This window comes from Ochotona princeps, chromosome 15 (genome assembly GCF_030435755.1).
Source record: "Ochotona princeps isolate mOchPri1 chromosome 15, mOchPri1.hap1, whole genome shotgun sequence".
In the NCBI taxonomy this organism is placed as follows: domain Eukaryota; kingdom Metazoa; phylum Chordata; class Mammalia; order Lagomorpha; family Ochotonidae; genus Ochotona; species Ochotona princeps.
The window spans coordinates 4,871,086-4,891,706 of NC_080846.1; the positions used below are offsets into that span (position 1 = coordinate 4,871,086).

The 20,621-nt window shown below is 52.6% G+C and overlaps 1 long non-coding RNA gene across 2 annotated transcripts in view; it reads left to right on the forward strand.

Annotated features, from left to right (window-relative positions):
- The first annotated feature begins 10,010 nt into the window (after positions 1-10,010).
- LOC131482048 (uncharacterized) overlaps positions 10,011-20,621 on the forward strand; it is a 63,704-nt gene continuing 53,093 nt past the window's right edge. Inside the window, exon 1 of one of the 2 annotated variants that reach the window (XR_009246730.1) lies at positions 10,011-10,335. This is a non-coding gene — a long non-coding RNA (uncharacterized LOC131482048). Of the gene's footprint in view, positions 10,336-10,466; positions 10,576-20,621 lie in introns of those variants that run through there. The other variant, XR_009246731.1, reaches the window with a different exon arrangement.

Consider the following 20,621-nt stretch of genomic DNA (forward strand, 5'->3'; position numbering starts at 1 on the left):
ATACAAGGAAGCAGCTGGTGATGGCTTACCCTGCTCCTGGCTCAGGCCCCAGTCCAGCCTTCAGCATGGTGAGCATTCTGGGAGGGACCCAATGGGTGGGAGCTCTCTCTGTCTGCATCTCACATAATAATAATAATAATAATAACAACAACAATAATAATAACGTGTTTTTAAATACAGAACATTAAATTACCCAAGAACACCTTGCTGCCGGGGCTGGAGGACGGGACAGGGCGGAGAGCCAGATTTGCATGTCAACTACTGGGCTCTGGGCTCCGGGTCTCTTGTTGTGTCCGCCTGCAGGGCGTGTGTGGCATTAATCTAACACCAATGTTAGCTTGGCTCCTGTTGGCTTTATCCACACTCCAGCTTGCTAAGAGTCTGGAGCGTGGGGACCTGGAGGGTGCTGCCCATTAAGACAAAAAAACAAAATAACAGCTTCAGAATACGTAGGAAGGCAGCTCCGATGGGCGGGTTAAACATTGCTCCTGAACAGGTGGATCTTGGGTAAGGAGGAACACCTATTCTACTTCACAGCTGGAGTCCCTCCACCTGCCCCCGACAGGGTGAGGGCTTCAGGCATGGCTGCATCCGCAGTTTCGCTCTTCGCTGGTAGGACTGCTGATGGCTCGTGCCCCTGCCACCTGGGTGGGAGACCCCGATGGAGTTCCAGGCTTCCCCAAGCTCAGCCAGGCCCAGTCCTAGCCATTGTAGACATCTGCAGAGAAACAGCAGATGCAAGATCCCACTTTCTCTCCTGTTCCTGTTGTAATTTGGGCTTCCAGAATTTGATCACGAGGGTGCAGGGGAGAGAGACTTCTAGGGAACAATAAGGCACTTGATCTTGGCAGGTCCCCCAGGCCTTGGCCTAATCAGGTCACACCCTGGTAATAAGGACCCTTGGACCACTGCTGTAAGGACCGTTAGTTTCAAGTGCCCACTAGCGGGAGTTCCTGGAAGATTCCTATTATCAGAAAATGATTTCAAAAACTGATGTTCAAAGAAACTTCTTTTTGAATCCTGCTTTCTATAAACTTCCTAAAGTATGCTCCTACCATGGCATACAACTGAAAACCCCAAACCTGGGGGACATGCCGCAGGCTGGCACAGTCAGCCACTTGAAGATGCCTGCCAAGCGCTCAGAGGTTGCCGTCTCCTCTGCCTGTCTCCTTGTGACTTTTAAGACTGGCTGCCCTCTGGGTCACAAGATGGCTGCAGCTGCTCTGGACATCACACATGCCCTCTGTCTCTTGGGAAGCTTTTTTCCTGAATGTTCCTTATCCACGTGAAGGCCTATTGTGTCTCATTTCCATGTTGATGGGTGGCGGCAATGATGGCATGAGGAGTTGGCTTCCAGCATCTCACAGGAGAGGGCTGGATAGGGGTCGATTCCATCCATCGGTTGGTGTTGGTAGCAGCTCTGGACTTCTGCCCTCAAACCATCCCAGGCATCCGGCAAATGTCCCAGTGGACGGGATCTTCTTTCTCCCACCATCAAACTAGAGAAGATATTTGAGCAATAAAACAGTAAGGAAACACAAAGGAAAGATTGTGAAAAAGCCAGGCAGGTGCTTCCTTGTGGGGAGGGGAGCGCTGGGAGGGGCTGGGGCGACCAGGGAGTCACTGCGTGTTGACCTGGAAGTTTCCAAGGTGGTTTCCAGGACATCCGTCTTTCACACTTGCCACTTGCTTTAGGTGCTTTCCAGTTTTGCTTAACGATCATCAAAGAGGTTGAGAGTGAAGTGAAAGTTGCACACTGCCCAGCTCACCCGGCATCCTTAAAATGTTGCGTGGCTCCTCAGAACCCACAAGATAGAGTTCAGGCCTTTGGCTAAGGCTTGTAAGGTTTGGCCCAACTCGGTCTGCTATCATTTTGGGGCTCAGGGACATGGGGCAGAGGCCCCAGGAAGAAGGATGGAGTTAGGAGAGGCCCTTACGGCCCAGAAAGCCTCCAGGAAGCAGCGGTCTGAGCCCAGCTGTGGGGCTGCCCCGCCTCACCATGTCCTTGTGGGTGCTGGCGGGCCAGTAGGGGAATGGGGGCACTCTCCAGACACAACCGCCACCCTGAAAACTTCTAGCACTTCCGTGCATGCCCAGCCGACTGGCTCCCTGACCTCAGTATTAATTTCTTGAGGGGCTGGCACTGTGGCATAGTGAGTTAAGCCTACACCTGCAGTGCCGGCATCCCATTTGGGCACTGGTTCAAGTCCCAGCTGCAGGGCTGACAATCCATGCTAAGTTATAAGTATCTAATTCTAGCTGCAGCTGCTTCTCTTCAGATCCAGCTACCTGTGAATGCGCTGGGAAAGCAGCAGAAGGTGACCCATGGGCCCCGTGCACCCATGTGGGAGACCCAGAAGAGGTGCTTAGCTTTGGCCTGACCTAGCCCTGGCTCATGAGCCCATTTGCGGAGTGAACCAGTGGATGCAAGACCTCTCCGTCTTTTTTTCTTTTTTACTTCAAAGGTAAGGTGACAGAGATGGAGAGACAGAGATCTTGCATTTGCTGGTTCCTTCCCCAAATGGCTCCATCAGCCGCGGCTGGGCCAGGCCAGAGGCAGGAGCCAGAATTCCATGTGGGTCTCTCCCATGGGTGACAGGAGCCCAGGAACCCGAGCTGTCCTCCGCTGCCTTGCCAGCAGGTTCAGGGAGCTGGGTCAGAGCGGAACAGCCAGGAGTTCACCTTCCCTCCGATGCAGTGGGCAGCGGCTTAGTCCACGGTGCCACACGCTGGCCCCTTCAGTTGCTCCTTTCCCTTCTGCCATGGAAAGCACACAAAGATCATCTAATTTTTGGAGAACAACTTTCTTTTTTCTCGTTAAAAATTGTTCTTGGCATATTTATAGTGTGTGCTCTCTCCCCTAACATAATAAGCTTTTAAATAAAATCTTTCGTTTTATTGTAGTAATTTCAGAAACCGTAGAGCATAGATATGATTCAAAAATTGTTCTTTTTCCTCCCTTCTGCTAACAGACACCAAAACACAGATAGATAGGAAAAAAAAGTGCTGGTGTTCTGTGGCGCAGCGGGCCGGACGCAGTGTACAGTGATTTGGTATAATATGTATATTAAAGATTTTTCGGTCAGTTACAGAGAGAAACAGATCTTTTGTTTTCTGGTTTATTCCCCAAATGGTCACAATGGCCAGAGCTGGGCTGATCCAAAGCCAGGACCCAGGAGCCTCCTCCAGGTCTCCCACGCAGGTGCAGGGTCCCAAGGCTTTGGTACGTCTTCCATCACATTCCCAGGCCATTAGCAGGGAGCTGGATGGGAAGTGGAGCTGCCAGAACTCGAACCGAGACCCATACAGCCTGCTGCTGTGTCACTGCACCGGTCCCTATATACGTATAAATTAAAAGGTCTGGGCCCTGCACAATAGCCTAGTGGCTAAAGTCCTCACCTTGCACAAGCCGGGACCCCATGTGGGTGCCGGTTCTAATCCCGGCAGCTCCACTTCCCATCCAGCTCCCTGCTTGTGGCCTGGAAAAGCAGTCAAGGATGACCCAAAGCCTTGGGACCCTGCAGCCTGTGTGGGAGACCCGGGGGAGGCTCCAGACTCCTGGCTCCGGAATGGCTCAGTTCCAGCCATTGGTGCTGCTTGGGGAGTGAATCAACAGATGGAGAATCTTCTCTGTCTCACCTCCTCTCTGTATATCTGACTTTCCAATAAATATTAAGTCTTCAAAATAAAAAGATGGCTGAATCCGTGGACTCAGCATTCTAAAGGCTGTGCACCCCACAGCTCAAGGATAGCTCATCTGCGCTATCAGACACACCCGGCAGGGGGCGCCAGAGGGACTTATGGATGCTGGAACGTTCTCTGTGATTAGGGTGCTGGTCATGCAGGTGCGGGGCAATTGTGAAAAACTTGTTGCACTTTATGATTATGACATCCGTAGGTTTCTGAGCACCTCAGAAGCATTTGTGTTCCAATGAAAAGCAACAGGGCAAATAGACGGGGAATGAATGAATTCAAGTTCGCTATGTCCCTGATGGGGCAGGCATTTGGGGCAATGTTTGAGACGCTGCTTGGGACACCCACATGCCACCGGGATGCCTGGGTTCGAGTCCCGCCGTCCTGCGGTTGTGCCTCTGTGGGAGGCAGAAGGTCACGGCCTAAGTGCTTGGATTCTTGCCACCCACGTGACTCAGATTGAGTTCCAGGCTTAAGGCTTCGGCCTGGCCCAGGCCTGGCTTTTGTGGAGAGGGAACTAGCGGGTGGAAAAAGGCGAGGGGGGGTCAGTGCTTCTTGCACAAGCAGACCCCAGGAGCAGCCAGCGATGGCTCGATGACTTGGGACCCTGCCATCCCAGTGGGTGACCCTGAAGGAGTTCCCGGCTCCTGGCTTCAGCCTCGCCTTCACCTGTTGCAGGCATGCTCAACATGAACCACTGCCTGCCTATCCATCTCTCCAGTCAATTAAAAACAAGAGAATCTGGGCCCAGCATGGTAGCCTAGTGGCTTAAGTCCTCACCTTGAATGTGCCAAGATCCCATATGGTCGCCAGTTCTGAATCTAAGAAGCTCCACTTCCCACCCAGCTCCCTGCTTGTGGCCTGGGAAAGCAGTCAAGGACGGGCCAAAGCCTTGGGACCCTGCACCCGCGTGGGAGACCTGGAGGAGGAAGCTCCTGGCTCCTGGCTTTTGGATTGGCTCAGCTCTGGCCATTGTGGTCGCTTGGGCAGTGAATTAATGGATGGAAAATTTTCCTCTCCGTCTCTCCTCTTCTCTTTATATCTGCCTTTCCAATAAAAATAAATAAATCTTTGAAAAGAGAGAGTTCTTGGTTTCTGGTGTCTTTTTCCCAATATTATCTAGCTCAGGCGGCCAAAGAGTTATTGCAGTCGCTAACCTCCAGGGGGCGGCAAAGAACAGCGTATGCGGCGAATTCTTGGGTCACTGTGGTGTTTCTGTGTCTCTCCAGGCCCCAAAGACAGGACCAGCGTTAGTAAAGGCCAGTAAAGGCATTCATCCAGCCTGTCCTCCCCAACAGACATCAGAAAGCCTAAATGAAAGTGCGGGGAGGCTGGGGAGGGTCAGGTTTGTGGAACGTGTGCTTTGTGTCCCCTTGCCAGGGAACGAACCATGCCCTGCCCCGCCCTCTCACTCCCTGCCCACCCTGGCTTGACCCTCTGCGTCTCTGCTCTGTGGGATGGAGACAAGCGTTAGAACCAAGGCTCCAGTGTTGAGGGGTGACCGGGATGAGATGAGGGGGTACTCTGAGTGAGCAGTCCTCTGGGGTACCTTTGACGTCATTCAGAGAGCTGGAAGGCTTCTATCAGGGGCACAGGCATCCAGCCCAGTTCCAGCAATGTCTGCCTACCCACAGGCTGTGGACAATTTAGAGAACCAGGGACATGTACATTTTAAAAAATATTTATTTATTTTTATTGCAAAGTCAGATATACAGACAGGAGGAAAGACAGAGAGGAAGATTTTCCATCCACTGACTCACTCCCAAAGCGGCCACAATGGCCGGAGCTGTGCCGATCCAAAGCCAGGAGCCAGGAGCTTCCTCTGGGTCCCAAGGCTATGTATTTTTAAGAATGCTACATATCAGGATATATATATATGTATATGTTTATTTATTTACTTATTTGAAGGGCACAACATCAGAAAGGGGAAAAAGAGAGCTCTGTCATCCACTGGTTTTCTTTCCCCAATGGCCACAGCAGCTAGGACCGAGCTAAGCTGAAGCCAGGATCCAGGAGCCCCATTCTGGTCTCCTCCAGGAGTTGAACTGGGATGAGGGACAGGGTATTTGAGCCATCAGCTTTACCTTCCCGGACACTTGAGCAAGAATGCTGGGTTGGAGGCGGAGCTGCTGGAACTTGAACTGACACCCTAGTTTGGGATGCTGGTGTTGCAAGCCAGGGCTTGATTTGTGTGTGTGTGTGTGTGTGTGTGTGTGTGTGTGTCTAATAAATAAATGACATTTAAACATTTCCTTGTCAGTCAGTCTTTACTTCTTTGGGGCTGGATAACAGCAACGATTTCTGAATTCCCGCCCCACCCCATTTCGGAATCCTGCCAACAAACTCCGAGTACACGCTCAGACCCGAACACAGGGGCCCCTCGGCCCGGGCATTCTCTGCTCTCCAGGTCAGGGCCTCCTGACACAAGCCACTGAGCCTTCCCTCAGTGCCCCGCGCTGTCCTTCCTGCACACGCTAACGGTGTTTTCCAGGCCGGGATGCCCCGCCCTGTGCCTGTCCGCCCAGCTCAGCTCCCCCCAGGGTCCTTGCCAAGTGCCCAGTAGTGACCAGCTCTGCCTTCTCTCACTGCTTTCTCTTCATCCCTCAGGGACCTGCTCTTGACAGTGGCCGACTGTCTCACTTTTCCGTCTTCTCTCATCCCCTGTACAGCCATGGCGTACAGGTTTCGTAGTTTTGAGCCTACAGCCTGGCTTGGCTGTGCGATAAGGGGCAAATCCGCAACGGGCTTCTCTAAGCCTCGATTTCCCTGGATGAAGAGTGGGGAATATTGGAACACCTTCCCCAAGACCAGCACAATGTCAAAGCAAGACAAAGTACCCGGAGTGTTTCAGAGTGCACCTGGGAACCCTTGGAGGCAGATGAGATTTGTGGAGGCCAAGCGAATGGTGCATGGCTTCCTGGAGGACCAGCTTGAGCGAATACTGGAGAAGAAGCAGAAGGGCACGGGAGGTGTGGAGGACAGGGCTGGGCCAGGCCTAGGGGGTGTCCATCTGTGGGGAGACCCTCCGGGACGAGGCACAGGAAGGGCAAAGCACAGAGCCTGCCTCTCCGGAACTCCGGACTGCTGGTTGGAAGGAGGACACATCGGCCTCTGGTGTTTTCTGGAAGGTTCCTGCCATTTGGGCTCACCCCTCTCTGCTAGGGCAGGCAGCAGAATTAGCCATGGCTGCTGGTGAGATCACTGGGCAAGGTCACACCTACAGAACCGGCACGTGTCCTCGGGAGGTCGCCGCCGTGTGGATGGGCAGCGACAGAATGGCCATGAGCTGCTGACTGTATGGCTGGGGTCAGGCTTCAATTCTGGGCACTCATGAAGGCCTTTCAGGAATGAGTGAGTTGGGTACAGGGTCCCTCCACAGTGGAAAGGGGTTGGTTGTGAGGTAAGACTGAGTTGGGGTCAGTGCAGAGGTGCAAGGCGCAGCTCAGTGGCAGATGGATGGACAAACGGGGCAGTCGGAGCTGGGCGTCCTGGTCGCAGGGGCTCTGCTGCCACTGGGCCCCGTGGGAGCACTTTTAAGTCGAGGCCGTTTGGGTCTAAGCAACGGAAGCCTCCCTTGCGAGGGGGTGGATGGGACTACAATCCCAAAGAGGGAGAGAGGACCTCCAGGGACCTCAGGCAGACAGCTGTTGGGGTTCAGGAGCCTGCCCCTGCGCAATAAGTCTCCAGGGCTTCCCTGCTGTAGGTGAGACCAGAGTAGTCCTCCACGGCTCTTGGTCAACTTCCTCCCTTACAGATCCCCAGCTCCTCCCTCCACCGACAGTGCTGTCTGTCCATCTCTCTCACAGGCTCGGTCTGGAAGGACCATGGCCAAGATGCCAAGGGAATCGAGTGGCCAGACAGGGAGGGGACCCTGGTTCTCTGAGTCCTGTCCCTAGCTGAGTCGTCGCCTGGCTCTCCATCTGCTCCGCCTCCCCGTTTCTCTTACTGGCTTTATTTTTCCCGTGGGCCTCCCTGTGAGCTCTGGGTGAACGGTCAGACAGTTAAGCAGCCATCCAGAACTTACCCATCCCAATCTTTTGTTTTACTTTGTTTTATTTATGACAGAGAGAAGCAATTGTCCATTTGCTGGTTCGCTTCCCAAATGCCTTCCACAGCCAGGCTTGGGTTGGGCCAAACCGAGGACCCAGGAGCTCCATCTGGCTCTTCCAAGTACTTGAGCCATCAGCTGCCTCTTGTTGTATACACACTGGAAGCTGAATTGGGAGTGGAGGCCCCACCGCAGACCCTCAGATGTGGGATGCTCTGTGGCGGGCTGCCTGTTACCCCCTGTGCTGCCACACCCACCTAGCCGTATTAGCGTTAACAGAAGTTCACAGACAGGTGGAAAAGGGCAGCGGTGGGACTGGCCGGGACTAGACCTTAAGGACTGATGTCATTGCCACGATAGCCTTTGAGTAAGGAGGAGCAGTTTGCAAGGGGAAGGTTGGGGTTCTACTATGGGGGAGAGAATTCATCCCTATTGTTTCAGGGGGAACGGGGCCTGGGACAAGATGGGGTGGAGGAAGCAGAGTTGGACATGCTCTGTGAGGCTCAGGAAGATAACGCTAGAACCTAGGTCAGCCATTGGAGGAAGGCAGGTCGTGTGGAAGACGCATGTACAGACCGTTGAGACAACATACATGGATTGCTCAGGGGACCCACACAGAGTTCAGTGGAAAAGGCTGTAACGGACAAACTGATGAATTCCAATCCTATAAGCTCATGCATGTACTTACTGGAAAGGCAGGTGCTGGCTGCTGGGGATGCAATGCAGGCCCCACACATCGGTGAAAGAATCCAACCTCTTTCTTTAGCCTCACTGCTGTCCTCTGCAAGGGTGTGTGTGGGGGTGCCTGTGGGTTTATTTATTTATTTATTGCATTAAAATCTTGTTTTCATTTTTTCCCACCCATGGACATTTTCAAGTTTCTTTCGTTCACGAAGCACACCCAATTTGTGTTGCAGGAGCCCAGGCCTGTTGGGGAGATGGGCTTGCATGGCATGGTGCAGGTAACACTTGGTCTCTGCTGAGACAAAGGATCCAGGCTTCCTCCTGGTCCAGTGCTTTTCCAAGGCTGGGGGGCCGCACACACCCAACCATTCCAGGATTCCAGGGGCGGCACCTTCTCCTAGCTGGGGCCCCTGCCTCTCTTGGGTCACCTGTGACGCAGTCACTGGGGGAACTGGCCCAGGGAGCTGCCAGGTACACCCTGGGAGGGGCAGGGCAGTGAGGGCCGCTGGGGTCTCCCACCTGGACAGTCGTTGGTCACTTATTCAGAACTATGTTCCATCAAGCGGTTCTGTCAGGAGTCTTGTTTGTGGAGGGAAGTGAATGACCCACAGGGCCTAACGCCATGATTCTGGGACCAGCACGTGGCACTGACCCTGATCTGGGATCTGCCGGCCACCAGCACGTGGCACTGACCCTGATCTGGGATCTGCCGGCCTCTGCAGATGCCCTCCTGCCCAGCAAAGACACGCGACAACCAGCAGTCTAGACATCTCTGCTGTAGGATGGGGGGCCCTCCTAAGGGTGTTCTCTGGAGCCCAAGTCAAGCGCCCCTTTTGTGTCTCTGGGCCTTACCTCCAAGAAGCCCTCGCGTTAGCCCTTCCCCCTCTGCCACCCCTCCAAGCCGGAGTTCTTCTCTCCCTCTTTGGGTTCCCTCTCCTCGCTGCAGGGTGGGCAGGTGAGGTGCGGGAGGGAGGGACTTCACCTGACTGACTTTCTGCCTTCAGGTACTGTTCCTGCTGCCTGTGGAACTCAGGGACCTGGGCCTTCCCGCTCCGCCGCCAACCTCGGGAAGCGATGTCGGAAAAGGGCGGGGATCAGTATCTTAGGGGTGCACCGTCTTAGGGGTGCACGGGGCGGCAGCCCTCACCCCCCTAGGTGCTCCTCCCGGATCTAGGTTCTGCCCCTCTTTCCTTTTCCCCCGAACCCAAGGCGCCTTGCCTGGTTGAGCTCAGCACTCCCGCCGCGCGCGCGTGCGTGTGTGTGTGTGTGTGTGTGTGTGTGGTGGGGTGGGGTCGGTAGGTGTCCAGAGGAGCCGCCCTTGGATATCAGGGATAACTGATTCCAGCCAGTTGGAAGCCCTGCGCCGGGGGCGGCAGCCTCTATTGGGAGGTCGGCGGATCGGGATGGAGGCTTAGGGCGGAAAGAGCTCTTGGCAAGGGCGCTGCCCCCCAGTCCACTGGCGGGTCCCGCCGGGTCCGCCGCCCTTCCCGGGACAGGGTGGCTCAGGGCTGCGGCCTCTTTAAAGCGCCACGCCTCCGCCTCCGGCTCCGCCCTCCTCCTGGCCAACGCTCCGCCAGTTCCAGACTTCCCTCCGCGATGAGGTCATCTCCCCGTCGCCCATTGGTTGCGCTGAGCTGTCAGTCACGGGGAGTCGCGCCCTAGTTCCCCTGCTTTCTCCGAACGGCCGCGCCGAGCGCTACCTCTGATTGGCCAAAGGCGCTGCCACTCCTTCAGCGGGCTGGCTGGGAGGCGGGAGGCGGCTCTGGTGGGCGGGCCCGAGGCTTCCGTGGCTAAGAGGAGCCGGCGGCGGCCGCGTCCGTGTGGTGGACCCGGCGGCGGCGAGCGGCGAGAGGCGAGCGGCGAGTGGCGCGAGCGACCGGCCTTTCCACCCCGCCACGCGCGCCTCGACGGTGAGCCTCGGGAGGAGAGACGCGAGCGGCCAGAGCCTCGAGCCGGGGCCAGCCGGGGCCAGCCGGGGCCAGCAGGAGAGCGCGCGGCGGCGGCCGGGAGTGGGGCGTCCGGGCCGGGGACCCCTCCCCCACCGCGCCCCGCCTCGCCTCGCCCGCCTCGCCCCGCGCATCCTTTCTCCTGGCGTCCCAGGGCGGGGGGACCCTCGGGGCGCCGCCGTTTGCACCTGTGCGGCCGCCGGGGTAGGCAGGGCCACGGGCTCCGGGTGGGTGGGGAGGCACGGGGGTCCCGCCCTCGCCGGGGTGGGTGTGGGGGCTGCAGGCGGCCGGGGCGCGTTCCCCGGGGCTGGGATGCCCGCTGTGGCCATCTGGGGGCCGCCAGGTGGACAGGGTCCTGTGGAGGTTTGTAACTTGACTGTGCAGGGAAGCTTGGGTGAGCGCCCCCCACGCGCGCTCGTGGGCGTTTGCCCTGTGCCTGACCCTGCACAAGGGCTGTGGTGGTGCTAACGAACACCTGCGTCCCCGCCTCGTCCATGCACGGGGGTCCCTTGAAGGTAGTCATGAAATGACATCCACGCTGTCTGTGTGTCCCCCCCCCCCCACCACCACGGTTTTAAACCCAGAAGATGTGTGGAATGCCCCCAGGTTGCCAGCTATGGAGATCTTACTGAGGCTCCTGAAGACCTGGCTCACAACAGAAACTGCCATTTTCAGGTAGATGTTCACTGCCACGGGGTTTGGCTGAGAGGAACCCCCGAACCCCTGAACCCCTGATTCATCTTAGGCAGTTTCATTGCTGGAAGCAGCCGCCTCCCCGAGGGAGGTGGCATGTCCCGCTGGCCTACAGCCCCGGGTCTGCAGGGTGGGGAGCCTTTGAAAAAGTTAGGAAACCGTGTTCTGCCAGAACGTCCTTTGTGTGTGTGTGTCACAGCTGGTCCTAGGGCGTTGGGAGACTTTCTTAATGAAATGATTGTTTTCACACCCTGCAGGGGCGTGTGTGGAGGGTAGCGCTGTGGTGCTCTTGCCTGTAGCTGTTAGAAGCCCCTCTTGGGAAAGGCTCAGACAAGTCTCTTGCACTGGGATGTTCAGCAGCCAGGCGTGTCCCGTCCTGCACAGATGTCCCTGAACTTGCTGCGTCCTCAGGTCTGTGCCTGGTGCTGTGAGGCCAGCAGTCGGGGCCGTGTCCACCATGGACGGCAGAACCGCCAAGTTGGGATCACCTGGTAGTAACCGTGGGTCTTCATTTTGCAAACTTAAAAAAAATTATTTGAAAAACAGTTTTCAACCCAGAGAGAGAGAGACAGACACAGATCTTCCACCTGTTGGTTCACTCACCAAATGGCTGTAGTGGTTGGGGCTGAGCTGATCTGAAGCCAGGAGCCAGAAGCTTCTTCCAGGTCTCCCACATGGATGCAGGGTCTCAAGCCCTTAGGCCGTCCTCGACTGCCTTCCCAGGTCACAGGCAGGGAAGTGGAGTAGCTGGATGGGAAGTGGAGTAGCTGGGACTCAAATCAGGAGGTGGGCATTGCAGGCAGTGACTTACCCTGTGCCACCATGCGGGCCCTCACCCGGCAGATGTTTTCCTAAGAGCTGGGGTCTTCAGGATAACAACATAGGGTTTCTGCTGTGAGTAGCTTGTGGTGGGAGGGGCAGGTGCCCTGGAGCTGTAGAGCCAGGACTGAAGGGGGGGATGAGTGTGGGAAGGCTTTCCAGGGAAGACACTGATGGAGCTGGATCCTTAGAACTCAGCTGGGGGTGAGGAGGGAAGTGGGGGAGACGGTTCTGGCATCTTTGGACCGGTCGTCAGGAGCCCCAGGGAGGAGGAAGGGACTGCCAGCATTCCTCATGCCCACTGTGTGCCAGGCACTTAGCTCTGCTTGGCACACATTGCTTAATATTCTACCAAACCTCCAACTTCACAAGAGGGAAACCGAGGTTCAAGGCAGACAACTCCTACAGGGTCACATGGCGAGGGTCCGCAGACGTGGGTCTCTGCAAGCAAGGTGGTACTTTCTGAAGTCAGTGTCGGGAGTTTAGAAAGCTCCATTTGTACTAGTTTCTACATATGTTACAGGTTTTTTTTCTTTTTCTGAAGGCTTATTTATGTATTTTCCCTTCTATTTTATTTTTAATTTTATGGTACAATTCCTAAGGCTCTGGGATATTCCCAACCCCCTTCCTAGAATCCCTCCCCCAGCTTATTTCCTCAATATTATTGTAATAGTATAGTCCTTCATAAGCAGTCATAAGTCCATCATTCTGCTATTTAAGTGTGTCCTGACATTGCTGGTACAGACAGTGACAGACAGCCCAGCATCCTATTGTCAAGATTCATTCAGCAGTGCATTGGGAATCCGTCTTTGATTTGGAAGTAGAGATGCAAGCTTTATTTATGTATGCATTTGAGAATCGGAGTTACAGGGAAAGAGGGATGGACAGAGGAGTGGGCTTCCTTCGGCTGCTTCACTCTCCCAGAGGGCTGCAGCACCTGGGACCAGGCCTGTTTGAAGTCAGCAGCCTCTTCCAGGTCTGTATGGGTGCAGGGGCCCAAGCACATGGGCCGTCTTCTGCTTTCTCGGGGATTAGCAGGGAGCTGGGTGGGAAGTGGAGTGGCCGGGACTCCAACCAGTATCCAATGGGATGCTGACACCACAGGCGGCTTTTTACGCACTGTGCCACAGTGTTGGCCCCTATTAACAGATGCCTTACTGTGAAATAAATGTTTCATATTCAACTGAATCACTTGTGGTTATATAGTCAATAAGTTATTTTTGTCAGATAGTGTTTATTTTACACAATATTGCAGTGATGTTTCCTGGAAAGTGTGGCTGGGGGAGCATCCTGGAACAATGAAGGATATCGGCATGCAGTCAGTATAGAACTTGGTAAACAGATGGAGACTTTCTTGAGGTTGGTGTGTAAGTATTTAACAAAGTGTACAAAGAAGGAATTTATGACATATGGCCAGTTAATGTACAAAGGAGAAGTCGAGATTTTGAGACTGTATTAACAATGATAACGTTTGATGTGCACAGGTAGATAAGAGTGTGACTGAAGTTCCCTCAAAGGCCGGGGCTGTTGGTTTTGTTGTTGGTGTAAGGAGCAGTTCTTGGACACAGTGGATACTTGGTACCTTTCACATAAAAGGTGAATATAAACAAATACATATTTGTGTGCGCATGTATATGTATTGCTGTATATGCAAAGGTTGATAGTTGAAACTCCAGCCGGGTCTCCCACTGGCGTAGCACAGGCCCAGGCACTTGGGCAGCTCACTAGTTGCTTTTCCAGCCTCGTTGGCAGGAGGCTGGATCAGCTGGGGAGCATCCTGGAAGTGAAGTGGTGCCTATTGGGATGCTGGCATGACAAGCAGAAGCTTAACTTAGGAAGCCACAACACCACCCTCATAAGGACATTTATCATTTCTGTGGAGGAAAAACCTTAGCCATAAGATTTTTTCAGAAGGTTGTTGTAAACAGAAAAACACTGCTCTATTGTGGATGGATGTGTAGGCTTGGGAAACGGTATGTAAGTGGGTACACCTTTGAAGAGAAGGGACATCAAGCAAAGGGAATGACCCACTGACGCAGCTCAGCAAATGCAGGCATTTTTATGTTTGAGAAGGAAATCAAACGGGTGTGTTCTTTGTTGGTACACAACTGGTTACTTCAGAAGTTAGTGTTGAGTGGGGGCTGGAGCCATCGTTTAGTAGGCAAATCCTCTGCCTACAGTGCCGGCATCCGTCATGGGTGTTGGTTCATGTCATGGCCCGTCTGCTCTACTGCCCATCCAGTTCCCTGCTGATGTGCTTGGGAAGGCAGTGGGAGACGGCCCAAGTCCTTGAGGCCCTGCACCCATGTGAGATATCGGGGTGGAGTTCCTGGCTCCTGGCTTCGGGTTGGCTTAGGGCTGGCCTTTGTGGCCATTTGGGGAATGAGCCAGCAGATGGAAGATCCTGGTCTCTCTCTTTTTTCTCTGTAAGCCTGCCTGTCAGATAAAAATAAGTAAATTTTAAACAGGCAAAAAGCTAGTGTTGGAGTGCAGCCTGTGTTGAGACCTGGCTCCTCTGCTTGTGACCCGGCTTCCTGCCAGGTGCTCCCGGGAGGTGACAGAGGCTGTAGGCCTGGGCCCGCCGCCCTCCTGAGGGCCACGAGCAGCTGCCGGCTGCTGGCTTGTCAGGCCCAGCCCTGCCTGTCGTGCTTTGGAGACGGAGCCAGTGTATGGACGATGCGGTGCCTTGCAAGTTTGGAAATAAACTTAAAAAAATTATTATATAAGACTGATGAATATTCTCCCTCTCTCTTTGTGCTTTAGGAATTTGGGAGAAGCCCACCTGAGGGGTGTAGCCTCAGGGCCTCCCGGGAGATTGCAGTGCTATCCCAAGGCCTGAGTGAAGAGGCTGCAGACCCTCATCCAAGGTGGCCCCTCACAGGGCTGGCAGGCTGGGCAGGCTGTGGGGACAGTTCTGGGTCCCTCTCCCTGTGGGGCTGTCCTCATGGCCATTTGAAAGTGGCATGGCAGCTGGCGTGCCCCGCCCGTGCGGTGGACCTGAGAGACAAAGCTACGTTACCTGCTGCGACCTGGCGTCAGAGGTCACCTACTGTGCTGTCTCCAGTTTTCTTTTGGCCTCATGTGGTAGGGAGGGAAACTGTAGCCACTACTGTGGGTGAAGTACTAAGAGAGTGTTGCAGGACAGTGCTGGGCTAGGTGGGGGAGGAATCCTAACGAGAGAATTGGAGATGCCTTGATTTTATTTATTTTATTTTACTTATATATATATATATATATTTTAAAGATTTATTTTATTTTTATTACAAAGTCAGATATACTGAGAGGAGGAGAGACAGAGAGGAAGTGGAGCTGCCGGGACTAGAACCAGCGGCCACATGGGATCAAGGCGAGGACCTTAGCCACCAGGCCATGCTGCCGAGCCCTTACTTATATATTTTTAAAAATTTATTTATTTTATTACAAAGTCAGATATACAGAGAGGAGAAGAGACAGAGAGGAAGATCTTCCATCCGATGATTCACTCCTCAAGTGAGCCGCAACGGGCCGGTGCGCCCCGATCTGATGCCGGGAACCAGGAACCTCTTCCAGGTCTCCCATGCGGGTGCAGGGTCCCCATGCATTGGGCCGTCCTCAAGTGCTTTCCCAGGCCACAAGCAGGGAGCTGGATGGGAAGTAGAGCAGCCGGGATTAGAACCGGCACCCATATGGGATCCTGGGGCATTCAAGGCAAGGACTTTAGCCGCTAGGCCACACTGCCGGGCCGATTTTATTTATTTTATTTTTTTTATGATTTATTCACTTTCATTGGAGAGGCAGGGAAACTGATCTTCCATCTGCTGGTTCACCCCATGCCCCATGACCGCAAAGGCTGGAGCTGGGCTGGCCCAAAGCCAGGAGCTTCTTCTGAGTTTTCTACACGGGTGGAGGGTCCCAGGAACTTGAGCCATTGTCCATTGCTTTCCCAGGCCACAAGTAAGGAGCTGGATGGGAAACGGAGCAACTTGGACATGAACAAGTACCTATACAGGATTCTGGCACTTACAGGCTGAGGGCTAGCCAACTGAATCATCACACTGTTCCTGAGACTTAATTCGTTTAACAGATATTTTTAAGTATTGCGAAGTGTTCACTGTGTGTCCAACACATGGAAAGCTAAGATGTAGAAGTGGACACTGGTTTAGGATCACATGAAATGTTTAAGTCATATAGGTCAACAGTGACATTAAGGATAATTATTTGATTCCTGTATGTAAAATGAAGGTGGAGTCTTTTTTGTTGTACTTATCAGTGGTAGAGAAGCAACGGAGGTAAGCAGGTAAGAGCAAAAAAAGAGAGGCTGCCTGGGCTGGACTCCTGGTCTCATTGGCTGTGTGTGTGTGTGTAGCTATGTTTATGTATGGGTATGCATGTATGTATATAAGCACATATATGTGGATGTGTGTTAGTATGTGTGCATTACACGCCTTAGGCCCTGTGGCTAGGATACTCCTGCAGCTTGATGTCTTGTGCGATTCACTAGCTGTAACGTGGGGATAGTAGTGGTGTCTGCTTTATGTTACTATTGTGGGGAGTACATTGTAAAAAATGAGGTGCTCAGGCAGCTTGTGCACACCGCCAGGAGTCCCTCGCTGCTGGCCCGGGTGCAGAGCTGGCAGTGGCTGGAGGAGGTTGGCCGTAGAGGAACGAAGGCAGGACAGGGAGTGTCCGGAAGGGGCACTCAGGGCTAGCCCTGGCCACCTCAGCATCAGCTTTTCCACTCCGAGTGTCCGTGCCTAGAGGGTTGTTTGTTTCATAACAGAGTGAGCCAGTTAAGACCCGGGGAGGTGGCTGGGCGCTCTCCTGTGTGTGTGGCGTGACTGGGCCCTCTGGGCAGGGTAAAAGCATGTTCCTTCAGCCCGGAGAGCTGCATGGGCTTTCACGGAGCACTGGGAAAAGCACCTACAGCGGGGACGTGTGGCTGAGGGACAGCTAATCCGTATCAAGTTCTTTTTTTTTTTAAAGACTTATTTTTATTGCAAAGTCAGATATACAGAGAGGAGGAGAGACAGAGAGGAAGATCTTCCATCCGATGATTCACTCCCCAAGTGACCACAATGGCCCTGCATCAAGTTCTAAAAGTACAGAAAGTTAAGATACAATAAACTGCTAAATGTGGGTGTAGGGGCAGATGTGTGGCACAGTGGTTAAGTAGCTGCTCAGCGTGCCTGCAGTTCGTGGTGCAGATTGCCTGGTTCTAGTCCTCACTCTTTCCTATCCAGCCTGCTGCTACTGTGCACCTTGGGAGGCAGAGCATGGCTCAGGTAACTGGGTCTCTGCCCGCCAGGTGACGACCTGATGGAATCTGGGCTCCTGGCTGTTGCAGGCATTTGGGGGATGAACAGGCAGTTGGAAGATCTCTCTCTGCCTTTCAAATAAAAAAGAATAAATACATAGCAATAAATCTGGACTACAAAGGTTTGGAAATTGAAAGGGCAAATTGCATGAAACCCTGTTAGTTTGGACAAACTCTTGAGAGGCATTAGTCATGTTCCTGGCTAAGTGGGTTGGTTCCCTTAGGATGCAAGGAGATGGCAGTGGACCTAGAACTGGATTAAGCTTGGCACAGCTTTGCAGCCTCAGATTTCTGATTTCATTAACAGAAAAGGATTCCATTTTCTTAAAAACTACAGTTTTAGAAAATACTTTACTTTGACCACCTCATTGACAGTTCAATTTTAGTTTATTGTGGCAGCTCCCCAAATATTTTTTGCAATTTTCCTCGTACGTGTGTATGTGTGTATCTTGGTGCCGTTCCTGAGATGCAAACCAGTGATAGTGATACGTACCTTACTGTGCCTGATGAGTGTGCTGAACTAGGCATACAAGCATGTCTGAAGTTTTAGGATTTTTTTTTCTGTTTTAAAGATCTTTTACAGTTTTTATTTATCTGAGAGGTAGAAAGTGTGTGTGTGTGTGTGTGTGTGAGAGAGAGAAAGAGAGAGAGAGAAAGAAAGCACACTCCCTCCCTTTCATCTGCTAGTTCATTTCCCGAAGGCCTGCAACGTCCAGGGCTGGGCCAGGCCTGAGGCCACAGGAGCATAGGTGCAGGTGGACCCTGCAGCAGGAGCCCTGCTTGTGGAGCCCTCACTGGCACCCTCTGTGGCCTCCCACACGGGCAGGAGGCAAGTGGGGATCACCCCGTGGTGCTCCTGTGTGGAGTATGGATATTCTGATTGCTCTGTTACGGATTTGCTTCCTCAGTAGCTTGTTTTAAGATTATTTATTTTAATTTCAAAGTCAGATTTAGAGAGAGGAAGAGACGGAGTTGTTTGATGTGCTGGTTCACTCCTCAGCTGGCTGTATCAGCCAGAGCTGGGCTGGTCTGGTTCAAAGCCAGGTGTTCATTGCAGTCTCCTACATGGATGCAGAGACCCAACGACTTGGGCCATTCTCCACTGCTTTCCCAGGTGCATTGGCAGGAAGCGGGACTGGAAGTGGAACAACAGGGCCTTAAATTGGCCCTCTGATGTAGGATACCAAAATCTCAGGTGGTAGGTTAACAGGCTGTGCTACAATGTCATCTCCCTTTTTAAAAATAAATTTATCTTATTTATTTATTTCTTAAAGATTTATTTATTTTTATTGGAAAGGCAGATATACAGAAAGGAGGAGAGACAGAGAGAAAGATCTTCCATTTAATGGTTCACTCCCCAAGCAGCCGCAGTGGCTGGAGCTGAGCCAATCTAAAGCCAGGAGCTCTTCCGGGTCTCCCACGCCGGTGCAGAGTCCGAAAGCTTTGGACCGTCCTCGAATGCTTTCCCAGGCCACAAGCAGGGAGTTGGATGAGAAGCGGAGCTGCCAGGACTGGAACCGGTGCCCACATGGGATCCCAGGGGCGTTCAAAGCGAGTACCCTAACTGCTATGCTATCACGCCGGGACCCTTTCATTTTGTTTGAAAGGCGTAGAGACAACAGCTGTGTTTCATCTTCTGTGTCATTCCCTGAATGCCTGCAACAACCAGGGCTGGACCAAACTGAAACCAGATTTCAATTGAGGTACTCCCAAGTAGTGGCTGGGCCAGTTTTTGCTGCCTTAAGGGTACAGATTTGTTTGTTTGTTTGTTTGTTGTTAAAGATTTATTTTATTTTCATTATAAAGTCAGATATACAGAGAGGAGGAGAGACAGGAAGATCTTCCATCCGATGATTCACTTCCCAAGTGACCACAAAGGCCAGTGCTGCGCTGATCTGAAGCCAGGAGCCAGGAACTTCTTCCAGGTCTCCCATGTGGGTGCAGGGTCCCAAGGCTTTGGGCCGTCCTCGACTGCTTTCCCAGGCTACAAGCAGGGAGCTGGATGGGAAGTGGTGCTTCTGGTATTAGAACCGGCACCCATATATGGGATCCAGGCGTGCAAGGCGAGGACTTTAGCCACTAGGCCACGCCGCCGGGCCCAAGAGTACAGATTTGAAGGAAGTCGAAATTGCAAGTGAAGTTGGGACTTGAACCTCAGTACAAGATGTCTCAGTACAGATGTCTCAAGTGACGTTTTAACTGCTGTGCTACATGCCCATTGATTTTCTTTAAAAAATTGTTTATTTTTACTTAATTTGAGAAAAAAAAATCAGAGCCTGTCTTTCCCTGGTTCACTCCCCAGATGCCCGCAGCAGCTGAGGGTGGCTTGAAGTCAGACATTCTGACCAGGGCGGCATGTCTCCCCAGGGCCTGCTGGCCTCTGTGCCCAGTGCTGGGGCCCAGGAGTGTGTCGTTCATTAACATGCCAGCTTCATGCGCCCGGGTCATGGCTTGCGACAAGGATGTTGTGCTGCTTTATTCTAGTTTATATTTTCAATGAACTATTTTTCTTTATCTTGTTCAAGTGTTTCCTTTCTCCATGTTTTTTTATTTTTTTATTTTTGGAGGGGGAAAGTGAGCCCCAGAATGGGGACAGGGAATCAAAAACATAACGAAATCATGCACTAATGAGTAAAGATTTCCTTTGCTCCTAGAAGCGTATTTGTAAATATCCAACATGCATCTTGTATCTTGAATCAGATTGCTGTGTAATCATTTTCCGAAGTCACACTCTAGTGGGCTTGGCTACCCCCGCTCGCCTTCACCTGAAAGCTGGTTCTGAGAGGGAGCGTGGCAGCATCAGTGTGCATGGAAACTGGGTGTGTCCTGTGCCGCTTGGACACGTTCTTCATGACATTTTGTTTTCAACATGTCTAATAACCTGTTCGGTACCTAAATAAAACCAAGTTAATTATAGTGTAACCTTTTGTTCTATTTCGAGAGTGTTAAGGGAATTTTGAATACCCTCCAAAATTCACCTTCATCAAATAAGCTTAGAAAGCTGTTTCTGGAGTAAGATTCTCAAAATGTAAACTGCATGGACCACTCTGCTCTTGGGGTAGTTGTTTGTTTTGTTTTTCAAAAAGACTGGAAGGTTTCCTTACTGTGTGGCGCTGGAGGGGGATGGCGGTTCTGAGCCGAGTATACCTGTTCTGGGTTTTGGCTTGCTGGCTCTGTGATCTTGAACAAAGAAATTAATCTTCTGAATCTCTTCTTTCCTGATGGCAGAGATGGGAGAGGTAAATAAATTTTCCTTTCCAGTCCTTACTAGCACATAATGAGTACTTAACACCTGTTCATTTTCATAGCACACAGAAATTCTGCTTTGTAGCAGCAGCCATGATTATAATTAAATAATTGTGAAATTGGTCATGTTTTCCCTCATAGGAGCTGCCTGCAGACAAGCACAGCTCTGCCGCCTGCTCTGCTGCCTGCTCTGCCGCCT